This window comes from Monopterus albus, unplaced genomic scaffold, assembly GCF_001952655.1.
Source record: "Monopterus albus unplaced genomic scaffold, M_albus_1.0 scaffold14.1, whole genome shotgun sequence".
Lineage (NCBI taxonomy): Eukaryota > Metazoa > Chordata > Actinopteri > Synbranchiformes > Synbranchidae > Monopterus > Monopterus albus.
Window position 1 is genome coordinate 3,601,252 of NW_018127894.1, and position 12,836 is coordinate 3,614,087.

A 12,836-nucleotide genomic window follows, 5' to 3' on the forward strand; every position below is an offset into this window, starting at 1 on the left:
TTACTCGTCTGTTCATTTCTTGGTCACTTGTTTTACACTGTAAATAAACTTGCACTGCTTGCATCGAAGTCAGCCACCTGGGTCCGTCAATTTTTGTGACTCGCTCACTTCCGTGTTCGAGCCATCCTAACAGGTCGTTACTGCATGCAGAGACAAAGGTATTTGTTACAGGTAATGGGTTGCTGAAACTAAACAGATAGGTCTGTGCCTATAAAGATAGTGATTATCTTTTCATTTTTTTGCCATTCTCTATTTGGTCCTGTGAGACCAATGACCTTTCAGCTGAAATAGAGTATGCATGCTTTGATAAATTTATAAAAGACTATTGACTCATTGTTCATTTCTCACCCAGTAATATATTAATACTCTGCCACTATACTGTGCAGAATCTGATTGCAAAAACACAAGCTGGCAGCCGCCATACTTAAAATATTCGCTTGTGCATAGTGAAGGGAAGTACTGATGCCATGTACATATATATGTCAGTGGTCTGCAGAGTTAGTTTGATTTTGAGGCATTAACAATGCATTATGAATATGACTGTATAAAGCAGCTGCAGACATACACTGACACAAAAAAAATTATAAACTGTCTTTAATTAGGATGTTCTCATTATCAAGAAGTAAAAAATGTAACAAAATCCCAAAAACCTCTGTAACTTGAATGGAAGCAGCTGACTGTAATATTATAGTTGCAGCTAATGAATAGTTTCATTGTCAGTTTTTCTTTTTATTGTGTTTGCAATTATTCATTTTTTCTTGAAAATGTGAGATGGTAGTGAATAACGCCCTTCAAAGTTTGCTAGAACCCAAATTGACACATTCAGCTTGCTTGTTTTGGCCACACAGAAAATTAAAGCTCCAAAATATTCAGTTTATTATCATACAACTAAGAAAATATACATTCACAATTGAGAAGCTGAAACTAAGAGACTTTAGTTTTTTATTTAGCTTGAAAAATTTCAATTAAGTGACTGTTATAGATGAATTTTCTATTTGTCAGCTCTAGAAAAGACCATAGGAAATAAGAATTTAGCAACATTATCTATTGCAGGAACATAGCGACATGACTATACTGCAGTTGGCAAAGCTGCAGCTCTACTGTCTGCAGTGTGCCATATAGAAACATAAGAATTAGTTATGTAAAAAGGAAATGCACCGGTGCCTTTTCTCCACAGGACAGTTGTTAGCAACTACCATAGACTTTGCTAGATTTTCTTTAATACATGAAAGTATCACTGCTGAGATTGAAACTCTCAAAGCCAATGCAAATAGGCTTTGGCTGATTCCAGATATGGTACAATGTTTGCATAATCACAGTAAATAAACACCTCTATTGTTCTCACCCTCACATTCATTTTTTCACTTTTTCTTTTACTACAATACCTGATCCCTCCATTGTTTTCAGACTTTCACCTGCCTCACGCTGCCTTTCTACCATGTGACTCTCTGACAGTAACACTTTACCACAGCAACACAACATCCTACTTCATTTCAACACAGAATTACACAGTGACTCTGGTGCAGATGCAACACCTATACTTACCTGCAAAGAAATGTACTGCAGATCAGTTGTTTCAACATAAAATACAGTTGTACTGATTTGCCTGAGGCCTTCTCCTCCACATACTGCATTTCATTCCATTTGGCATCAGAGAACTGAGCATGTCCAGTAAACTAATAATATGAGACTGCACACGCTTTGATTTTCCTGTCAGTGACATTATCATTAATTATTTATAATAAGGTTTAATGCAACAGAGCAGAAGGCCTTCCTTTCAGTACTACACATACATGTACTGTACTGCACACAACCTCCCTGCTACATCCAAACTCTCTAGCTCTGTGTTTCTTCAGCAGATGCTCTCAGCACAGTCCTCAGGCTACAAGCCTTATTTATTTTATATATTCATCTGTACTAACTGATGTGGAAGACTTCAAATATCGGACTCCCACTTTCAGCTCCATGTGAAGGTTTGCTTTGTCTTACAGTTCTGAAAACTACTTCTGATCTCTACTTGTTTAAGTTTTTAAAGCAGCAATAATCAATATTTTTATTTTAAGAATGGTCACATGACTACCTGTCATGCCAAAAATCCATTATTCCAGATTAAAATGATGCTAATGTTATAATATTATATAATATTTCTTTATATTTTGACTGTGGCTTGTAGCCAACGTAGCTAAACACTAAATAGGTCAGAAAATTATCACACAAAAGTGAGTGAGTGTAAAGGCGAAGGCATCCTTAGCTGGATGGAGATCACAGCCACAGCAACTCCTTCTCGCTTTTCTTGCTGTCTCTCTGTCTCTTGAGCCCCGGGCCCCTTGCGTTTTAACCTACAAGCCAGCCCTCCCGGTCTTATCAAAAATGCATTAGCCATGCTACACTTGATCGTATGGAGATTCGGACCTCTCTCGTGGCTGCAGCACATGTTGCTGTAGGCGAGTTCATCTCCCACAAACCAACCAATACACAGTGGGAAAGGCAGAAGTTATCTTTGGCTCGACAAAACCAGCCTTAACAGTGTGAGTCCAGTGTGTTAGGAAAAGCAGTAAAATGGGCATTCACAGTTCACATAAAAGATCAGCTGAAAAGGAGCCCGTCTAATAAAATTACACCTTTTGACTGATTTATCTCTATTTAAAATGTAGTACTCTGAAGTACTGTAGTACATCTAGTCAGCAAAAATTCATTTTTCTAAACTAAGAATCAATTTTCAAAGAAAGCCGCAGTCTACTGTATGTGGGCCTCCACTGAAGATTATCCAGTTCACTCCCAACACTGAAAGCACAAGCCAATGAGATGCCATAATAATGAAGACAGAGGGGGGAGGAAGAGAAAGGATGGAAACAGAGAGAGAGAGAGAGAGAGCATGCTACACACTGTCATTATGAAGGATCTGGGTCGTGTCACTAAGAAGCAGGGCATGATGCAACAATGCAACATATTGTGCAGGAGTAAAGAAAAAGAACTGTCAAACTGTACCACTGTCTGATCATGGAATATGCATATACTGTACACAGCCAGAGGTCTTTCATGTATTTTAACCTGAGCCCAAAGTCAAATAACATCAAGCTCAGATATAAAAATAGTAGCTTCATACATGAGAGAGGTCTTATCTGACTCTCGGCGAGAAGGAGAATAAACACTTCCCACAATGTTGAACTATTCCTTCCTGTGGTTTGTCTACTGTCTAAGTACTTTTATGTGCTGACTGCATCAATGCATCGTCAGTGAAACATGTTGTAGCCTGTGTTTTATCTAACAATACAGTACATAGTATGTTAGAGGAGCAATGTGTCAGTCAGGCCCCATCACACAAAGTAACTTGAGTTTGAGCCTCGATGTCGTGAAGACACTCCACTCCTTCACAACAATGGCCTTTCAGTGTTCATTACCCTGACTGAATTCACAGTCTCCTGAGATCATGCACCCTGTCTGCGTCGTTTTCATTCAGAAGCTGTGGTGACCTAACTTACTCTGTCACCTGACTTGCAGATATATGGCAATTTAAGAGTTATTTTGCTAAGTCAATCTACATAAACCTGTTGCTGCGTTAATCTCTCTAGACTTGTTGCCATTACTTGGCCATTTTTCGTGTTCCGGCTCTTGTAAAGGAAGATGACGTCCCCAGTTCTTAATCCAAAAAATCTCAAATGTGGCCAGCATGGAGCCAAGGTAAAGAAGTATTAACAGCAAAAGAGGAAAATCCACTTTAACTCAAAGGCCTATGCTGTTTTTCTGGCAGATATATTAGAAGTAATTATTCAGGATTGGTTTCTGCAGGCGGCTTGTTCCAAATTACTGCTGCTCATTGTGAGAAAGCTCGGTCTTTGGTCTGCTCCTTCCTGGGGGTATCAGGCTGACACAAAATTAATCAATAACAATTTTGATAACTATTTAGCAATTTATTTCATTTATTAAGCAACACATGCCAAACAGTTCCAGCTCTCAAATGTGTGGATTTACTGATTTTCAGTGAACAGATACTAGATGCCTTTGGGTCAGACAAAAAGACATTAGACATCACTTTGTGCTCTTAATGATTCATCTATACAATTAATCAATTAAACCAAGAATAAACTAAATATTTAATGATGTTGAAAATAAATCATTGCAGCTCTATGTGTGTTGAATGTTCATTCTGTGCTCACTGCAGTCGAGCAGCTACAGCTGAACAACTTACATTTCATTTCATAATACAGTATGCATGTATTGTTTTATTGCACAAAGCAGGAAGTTGGAACTTGAGATCACAATTTCCTTTAGTCAAAAAAAAAAAAAAAACTTGCTCATTTGCTTCAGCAAAGCCACAGGGAAAATCTTAGACCAGGAAAGCTCAGCATGGACCCAGCATCAGAAGGCTGTGCCATGATAACCTTTGATTTGTCCCAACAAATGGGTCTGATTACACGATCAGTAACAAGTGCCTCTACTGACTGTCAGGTAAAACCTCGCAGCTCCCTTGCCTGAAGGTAGGATTGTGACAAGCCTATATCTACACTGAGTCAGCCTTACCCTAACATTTCCCCATGATCTGCATTTGATAGTTGTCTATTGTTGCATATGTATATACAGACACACACACACACAACAATACACAGTGCCTGCTTGTCCCTGCCTTCCCCCACTGTCATCCTCTGGTTACAAACAAAAAACATAGGGGGGATAGGGGAAATATATTTTAAAAAATTATGAAATATTGAAAATAATCACTATTAAAATCTCAATATTGATGAGAAAAATAGCCATGCGATTCTTGAATGATTCAACCCCATCTACAGCATCTGATTACTGTGACAAAACAGATTTTACCTGGTGAAGCCTGGGGGGCTCGTAAGCATGCGTTTCACTGCAACTACAAACAACGGGCTAAAAACAGAACCGAGCAGAAAAGAGAAGAGAAGAGCAGAGACAATAAGAGCTGAGAGGAGAGAGGCAGGACAGATGAGATGAGAGTAAAAGCTGACCGAATCAGAACAAAACTCCAGTGTTCTCTGTGCTCAACCCTCCTCTACTCAGCTCTACCCATGCGGATGCTAAATTGCCTCTCAGCTGTCTCTGATCTGAAGGGGGTTGGACTGTTTACAAGTCTGATATTGCCTCTCTGCTGTTTTTTCTGCTGTCTCTCATCGAAGAACAAGTGCCCTGCTATGCTTCTAAACTCCATTCATTCTGTATTTTGTAAATTTCTTTTTCCAGATGAGACTGACAGTACACACAGTAATCAATAAAAGGTCACAGAGTGGAAAGGTATTTGTTGCCACTCACAGCGCTGGAAAGGTATTGTCACATTTAGGCAGAAGCTGAAAGAGATTCGAGGAATTCTTCTCCACTGTTATACCTTCTTGTTCTCAGCAGCAAAGCTGCACTCAACTTATGCAAATGCATTGACTGTATATACACTGCTCAAAAAAATAAAGGGAACACTTAAACAACACAATGTAACTCCAAGTCAATCACACTTCTCTGAAATCAAACTGTCCACTTAGGTAGCAACACTGATTGACAACCAATTCCACATGCTGTTGTGCAAATGGAATAGACAACAAGTGGAAAGCATAGGCAGTTAGCAAGACATCCCCAATAAAGGAGTGGTTCTGCAGGTGGTGACCACAGACCACTTCTCAGTTCCTATGCTTTCTGGCTGATGGTTTGGTCACTTTTGAATGCTGGCGGTGCTTTCACTCTAGTGGTAGCATGAGACGGAGTCTACAACCCACACAAGTGGCTCAGGTAGTGCAGCTCATCCAGGATGGCACATCAATGCGAGCTGTGGCAAGAAGGTTTGCTGTGTCTGTCAGCGTAGTGTCCAGAGCATGGAGGCGCTACCAGGAGACAGGCCAGTACATCAGGAGATGTGGAGGAGGCCGTAGGAGGGCAACAACCCAGTATCAGGACCGCTACCTCCACCTTTGTGCAAGGAGGGACAGGGGGAGCACTGCCAGAGCCCTGCAAAATGACCTCCAGCGGGCCACAAATCTGCATGTGTCTGCTCAAACGGTCAGAAACAGACTCCACGAGGGTGGTATGAGGGCCCGACATCCACAGGTGGGGGTTGTGCTTACAGCCCAACACCGTGCAGCATGTTTGGCATTTGCCAGAGAACACCAAGATTGGCAAATCCGCCACTGGCGCCCTGTGCTCTTCACAGATGAAAGCAGGTTCACACTGAGCACATGTGACAGACGGGACAGGGTCTGGAGACGCCGTGGAGAACGTTCCGCTGCCTGCAACATCCTCCAGCATGACCGGTTTGGCAGTGGGTCAGTAATAGTGTGGGGAGGCATTTCTTTAGGGGGCCGCACAGCCCTCCATGTGCTCGCCAGAGGTAGCCTGACTGCCATTAGGTACCGAGATGAGATCCTCAGACCCCTTAAACCTGAATCCAATTGAGCACATCTGGGACATCATGTCTCGCTCCATTCACCAACGCCACGTTGCACCACAGACTGTCCAGGAGTTGGGGGATGCTTTAGTCCAGGTGTGGGAGGAGATCCCTCAGGAGACCATCCGCCACCTCATCAGGAGCATGCCCAGGCGTTGTAGGGAGGTCATACGGGCACGTGGAGGCCACACACACTACTGAACCTCATTTTGACTTGTTTTGAGGACATTACATCAAAGTTGGATCAGCCTGTAGTGTTGTTTTCCACTTTAATTTTGGGTGTCACTCCAGATCCAGACCTCCATGGGTTGCTAAATTTGATTTCTATTGATAATTTCTGTGTGATTTTGTTGTCAGCACATTCAACTATGTAATGAACAAGGTATTTAATAAGAATATTTCATTCATTCAAATCTAGGATGTCTTATTTTTGTGTTCCCTTTATTTTTTTGAGCAGTGTACAATGGACACCGCACCATCACCACTTCCTTCCACTGTGCAAAATAAAGCCAAAATTTTATGAATACAGTGGCTGCCATCTTGCTTTTTTGCAACCATATTCTGCACAGTATTGACCAGAAGTGGAGTGGCCGCATCAGAACACCAATCAAAGGTGTAACATCAACTGAAATGCACCTCTTTTTATATAACTGAATAACTTATTAAACAAACATACCAGAAAAAATGATCATATCTACCAAAGAGAAAATCACCTCTATGAAAAATGTATTTGATTTGTACATTGAATTCTAAGTTTGGCTCATGTCCCATCCACTAACATAGAAGAGGCAGGAGTTATACTGCAACCAGCCACCAGGGGGCGATCAACTCATGATGGCTTCACTTCTGGGAGCTGTCGGCGTGTCCATCCTATATACAGTCCCTGTGCAAATACAACAAAGCCTTGACTGTAGCTACAATCCACAGACTACAGTGGAAACATCATCATTTCTTTCCCCCTTTCTCTCCGTTTCTCTCTCTGATCCAGCTGCTCATTTGGCAACGGAGCAAAGAAATAAATGAAGTGCTTCAGCGGAAGGAAGGCTTCACTGGGGGAAGGGTTCTGGGTAGAGGGAGTGAGATGAGGATTTGGTAAGGGGCTTTAAAGACAGTTTATTTAAATGAGTGTCTTCTTTTTTGGCTTGTGAGACATTAGGTTTGTCCAATTATGCTTTCAGTGGCTGTTGGTGTAATCAATGTGAGTCCTTGGATGTTATTTTCTTTGTAACGCTAGAGGGAATAACTGGAATTTGAAAAGCAGTGTTTATTCTTTTAAGTATGAAAGAAGACAATATGCAGTCATGTTTAACAGACAAGCAACCTGAACAGAAACCTAAAAAAGGTGAGAATGAAGGGCAGCTGCCTTGCTTCATATTGAGAATATTAACTGGTCAATAATGAAACTAGTGCATTAGTTATAACATCTGATCTATAACTGATAAGCTGTGTATCTGATGACAGGCTGTTGCGTGGGTTTTACTTGCTGTTGCTTTTCCTGCAAAGGGGTCACCTTAGGCAACTATCTGCAGTGAGACAACTCAAATACCATGAAGAAAAAGTTTTGACTTTTTTGAGCTCCCAAGATGAGAAGATTGATTTTGTGCCTTTTCGCAGAGAGTGACAGTGGAGACATGGGAGGAAACTAGGTAGAAAGAGAGATGCAATAACGGTCCATGGCTGGATTCAATCCATCTTAACCCCCCTCCACCATACTGCCTACACCTCATATCCATGTTACCATAATTACCAATATCCCAATTGTAAAAATACTGTAGCATTCACGTCAACATCCAAACTGTAATTACTGGATTTTTTTTTTTCCAATAGCTATCCGACATGGTGCTACAAATTGCAAAGCCTGCTGGTAAACCTAATTAAACTACTCCTACACCACAAAAGTGGGCTAGATCTTCATTTATATTTCATCTTGCAGGTTCCAAACACTGAGGAACGGCTGCAGGGCAAAAAATCTTAAGTTTTTGGCTCCAATTAATAATTTTTATTTTCATCACAGATAAATCTGCCACTTATCTTCTCCATTAATGGATTAATTGTTTAAAATTGTGAAAAATGAACATCATTATTTCCCAGAGCCCAAAGTTATGTGTTCAAACAACTTTTTTGTTTGGCCAACAGTCAAAAATGCAAAGCTATTCAGTTTACCATAATGGAATGCTGATAAAAGGTGTCAAATCTTTACACTGCGGAAGCTAAAACTATTAGATTTTTTTTTTTTTTGAAATTGTCTTGAAGTGGTTAATCAATTACCCAAATAACTGCAGTTCTAAGTGAAGATGTGTTTTCATCAAACAAGAACAGAATAAAATACTGCATTTATGAAGCTGATATTTCAACCTTTACTTCAGAACCATAATGAAATCGTTAGAAATGAGAACAAAGATACTGCAGACAACACACACACACACACACACACACACACACACAGGTGTTTTTCTTTGAACCCACTCCCTTGGTTACTCAGGGATGGCCCGGTTAGTTCCCATGACAACAAATCCCAACATGAAAGTGTGATGAGATGAATCTATTGCTGCTCTGACTGTCAGGACGGGGCACGGTGAGGAGAACGAGTGAATCTGAGGAACCCAATATGAAGCATCCTATTTTCTCTTGCCCTGTGTTACATCACTGAGCTTCATGAAAGATGGAAGCAAGTTCATCTACAGCACAGTGAAGAACTGAACTGTTAGAAAATGACTGTGGAGGACCTGGTTACAGTATTTACACAAAGCTGATCAAAACACTTTGTGGTAACTTTGACAAACATGCTCTGGACGACCAGCTTACTGGGGCTCCACTGTTATTTCTCTTTGTCATAAAGATTTAAAGCCTCAGAGTTCAGCAGCACTCCACAGCAGATCTAGGCTTACAAAAAACACCATAGAGGAAAGCCTCGGTGTACAAATCCGTTTTCACCGTGTGTGTCCTTGAAACAGAGACACAGTCAAATCCAACCCCTGAGGAAATGTACACAACAAGTTGTTTGGCTCTTTGTAACTTTGTCCTTAGACCCTCGAATCAGATCCTTTGGGGGAGGGGGCCTTCAGGAAGAGCAACAGAGGAGGGATCCGTCTTCCAGGACAGACAGACATGCAAAGTCAACAAAGTTAAGGGTGTGCAGCTCTTGAAGTGAGAGACGCAATCCTCTGCGCTCAAGTGGAGATGGTGGAGACTCAGTAAGCAAAATAAAACAAGGTGAAAAGGAGGTTGCACAGTATATTAATATACTATAAATCATAAATACTACAAACCCAGCTCATATTTTTATGGATTCATTTAAAAATACAAAAACAAACATCTACATTTATAAATTGGCACTATTATTTAGATGCTGCTACAAAAGTTTCCTAGCAACCTTGAGACACATTACTAATATGATATTAGACACTCCAGATGTTTAAACAGTGCACTAATTTGGCAAACTGCTAGATTGAAACTACCTAGTTTATGGAGAACTAGACACAAACTTAGTAAGGAATTTATAAATGCAGTAGCTGGTGCAAGCAAATCCTGTTTTCACTAGGACTCGGACAGTGACCTACTGTTTCCATATCAGCCTGGTTACCCACAGACACCACCCCGCCACCTGTAATTACCCAACCTGATGCCACAAACGCCTCTCTGCTATCTGATCAGCCTTTAGACAAGTGACAGATAACACAGGTTTTCACAGCAGATGGTCAAAGATGTTTCTGCAGTATCACTGCACGTGTGTGAACTTAACTGGCCTGAGATGTGTGCACTCTGAGATACCGAACTGGTTCACAAACGAGTGGTTAAAACTCAAACTCTGCTTGCTAACAATATTAACAATGGCTCTGTTCAATTCAAGTGTCCCAGTAAGGCATGAGAGCATGACAGTGAACCAGCATGAACACACTGAAACCAGCGCAGCTCAATGGAATTCAGACATCAGTAATTTTATTATTTCCACCTTCATTCCTACAGTGTCACAGGAACACTTCCTCAGTATCGATGATTCATACTCAGAAAGTAGAACCGAAGTGACACTCATGACAAGATGATTAGCTAAAACATTTAAAAGTGCACCTGCACTGTTTCACATTTTGTGACTTTCAGTTGAATAAAAGACTATTATTCCAGTCATATATTTCGTCGTTGAAGATTTCTTAAAAATTGTTTTAAAATATCTTCTCATCTCATTCTCGTGAACCCAATATCGTGTATTGTCTCATATCATGAGGTAAGTGCATCATCACACCTCTACACTTGTAGACGGTGTATTTGCACTGAGTAACAAATCACTAAATAGCTTCCCCAGTTATAAAACATGGCCTTAACATGACATGACAGAATGTTCTGATAAAACAGCATCAAAATGTATCTTTCAGATCCCTGAAACCCACTCTGCAAGAGGACAACTCAGTGCTCAAAGCTGACAGATCCAGTCCACTTACTACTATACAGTAGCTCTAGAGCAGTATAGGCCTACAGAGATAGCCTACTGTGTCAGAAATGAGAGAGATGTCAGACTGGATTATGGTCTAGGTACAGAGCTTCTTTGTAAACGCCAGGTTTTGTTAAGCTCCATGATGAAGAAGCCCCCTCCTCCTCCTCCTCCTCCTCTCCTCTCTTATTTCCCCAGTGTGCACACTATTAGTCATTGCTCTTAGTGTACTGTTACTGGATCATTAGATACGAGAAGGCGTGAACCTAAGACTTCGCATGCTTCCCTCAAAACAAGAAAAGCAGTGCCAGCTATTATAGACATCTGTAGTGAAAAGTGGGATTTAAGAGCTTTAAATGAAAGCCCAGAGGTTGACCAGTCCTCTCAGCAGTCTGCACGCTGAGATGGTTCATTTACTGTAGAACAGTGCAGGCTGAACGGAGCCTAGTATGGCGGGTGTAAAGATACTGCTAGTGCATGGAAACGTGCATGCAAACAAAAAAAAGGCGTAGGGGGGCAGCGCATGCCATCACTTTTCCAACATATTAAAAGCTTCAATAAAAGCACAAGGATGCAAGGTGGCAGGATAAACGCGCGGAGGCTGGATGGAAACAAAGAAAAGCGTGGATGCGATGCTGAATGAGACAATACATCCCAGAAAGGAAGACAGAGCACCTACCTTGATGTTGTCACACCACTTTCTATCTGAGCATCTTGTTTACTGGAGCACCGCTGATTTCGTTCAGATCCACCAAATTACAATTTTAAAAAAACTGTCCATGAGCATTTCATTGCCAAAAACTGCAACTGTGGAACAAAACAAAAAAACATACTAAAACCTAGCGACTCAGCACAGCTTGCACGCGAAAGGATAACTATATTCTTTACGTTTCCACGGACAAGCTATTATGTCTGCTCCAGTCAGAAAAAGCCTGATGTTGTGTACAATTCCGCGAATAACATTACTACTAACGATAAACTACTGCAAACTGGCGAGTAGAGAGATGTAATCCTCTTCAATTTCCATCGTCCCGCTGTGTTTTGGTGAGGATGACAAGAAAGCAAAGAAAAGGATGCGCTCAGACTGTGCCAATAAGCAAGTCCCTTCACCCTGCAGCTACGGAAGCTCGGATGGTCCATGCAATTCTTTTGCTTTTTATTCCTCACATATTACATGGCCTGGTAATTTGTTAACCGACTTTATTAGAAATACACACACGCAAAAGATACAATAACAATAATAAAACTTTATTTATATTTTACTTCATAACAAACGGATGTGAACTATGCTATTCCACCTTCACTTTTTGCCTTACTCCAGATGGACAGCTGACAATATTTGTTTGTTTGGCTTTGATGACCACATTTTGAAGGTCTGATGGAACGGTATATATGGTTGTATTTCTTACTCAAAAAGTTGACTAATTGATCTTTGGGAACCTGCAGGACTAAGACACTTTTACTCTGTTTATTTTAGCATCACAATAAAATTTACACCTGGTTTGGTCTTTAAAGGTGTTCAAATAATCATGATTATGCTCAATATAATCATTTGATTTTGAAAAAGACTATATTTTATACTCAGTTGTTTGTTTAAAATACTGTTTTAAATAGAATATTAAGCTTACCGCCATTTGGCAGCAATGTAAAATGCTTCTAATAGCTTTGAAATTAATATAAGTGGGTTAACACTGTCAAAATTTGCAGATGTGCCACATGCCAGCCCTATCACATAGTGTTTAACCTCAGGTTGACTTATAGGATTAAGTCTTTTTAAGATATACATTTTGAAGCTTGCTGCGACAGTAACTAGAGTTAGTGAGCTAACATGTTACAGAATCTTGGTCAACCAAGACATGTTTGTCTGTATATTATGGTCATTAAATTTGAGGCCACATGTGTTTTAGCTCAAGTTGATTAGTTACTATGGTATCTTTAAATCAAGAATAACTAAAAGTCACTTGGTATTGATGTAGAATTACTCTACAGTATCAAAATAATACAAACAGTATGGTCTTT

At 40.4% G+C, this 12,836-nt stretch overlaps 1 protein-coding gene across 2 annotated transcripts in view; it reads right to left on the bottom strand.

The window, feature by feature from the left end:
* Positions 1 to 11,949, bottom strand: part of b4galt2 (UDP-Gal:betaGlcNAc beta 1,4- galactosyltransferase, polypeptide 2) — a 135,091-nt gene extending 123,142 nt beyond the window's left edge. For both annotated transcript variants that reach the window (XM_020591609.1, XM_020591610.1), the window contains exon 1: positions 11,497 to 11,949. The gene's annotated coding sequence lies outside the window, so the exon portion shown is untranslated. The remainder of the gene's footprint in view (positions 1 to 11,496) is intronic.
* Between the last annotated feature and the right edge of the window lie 887 nt (positions 11,950 to 12,836).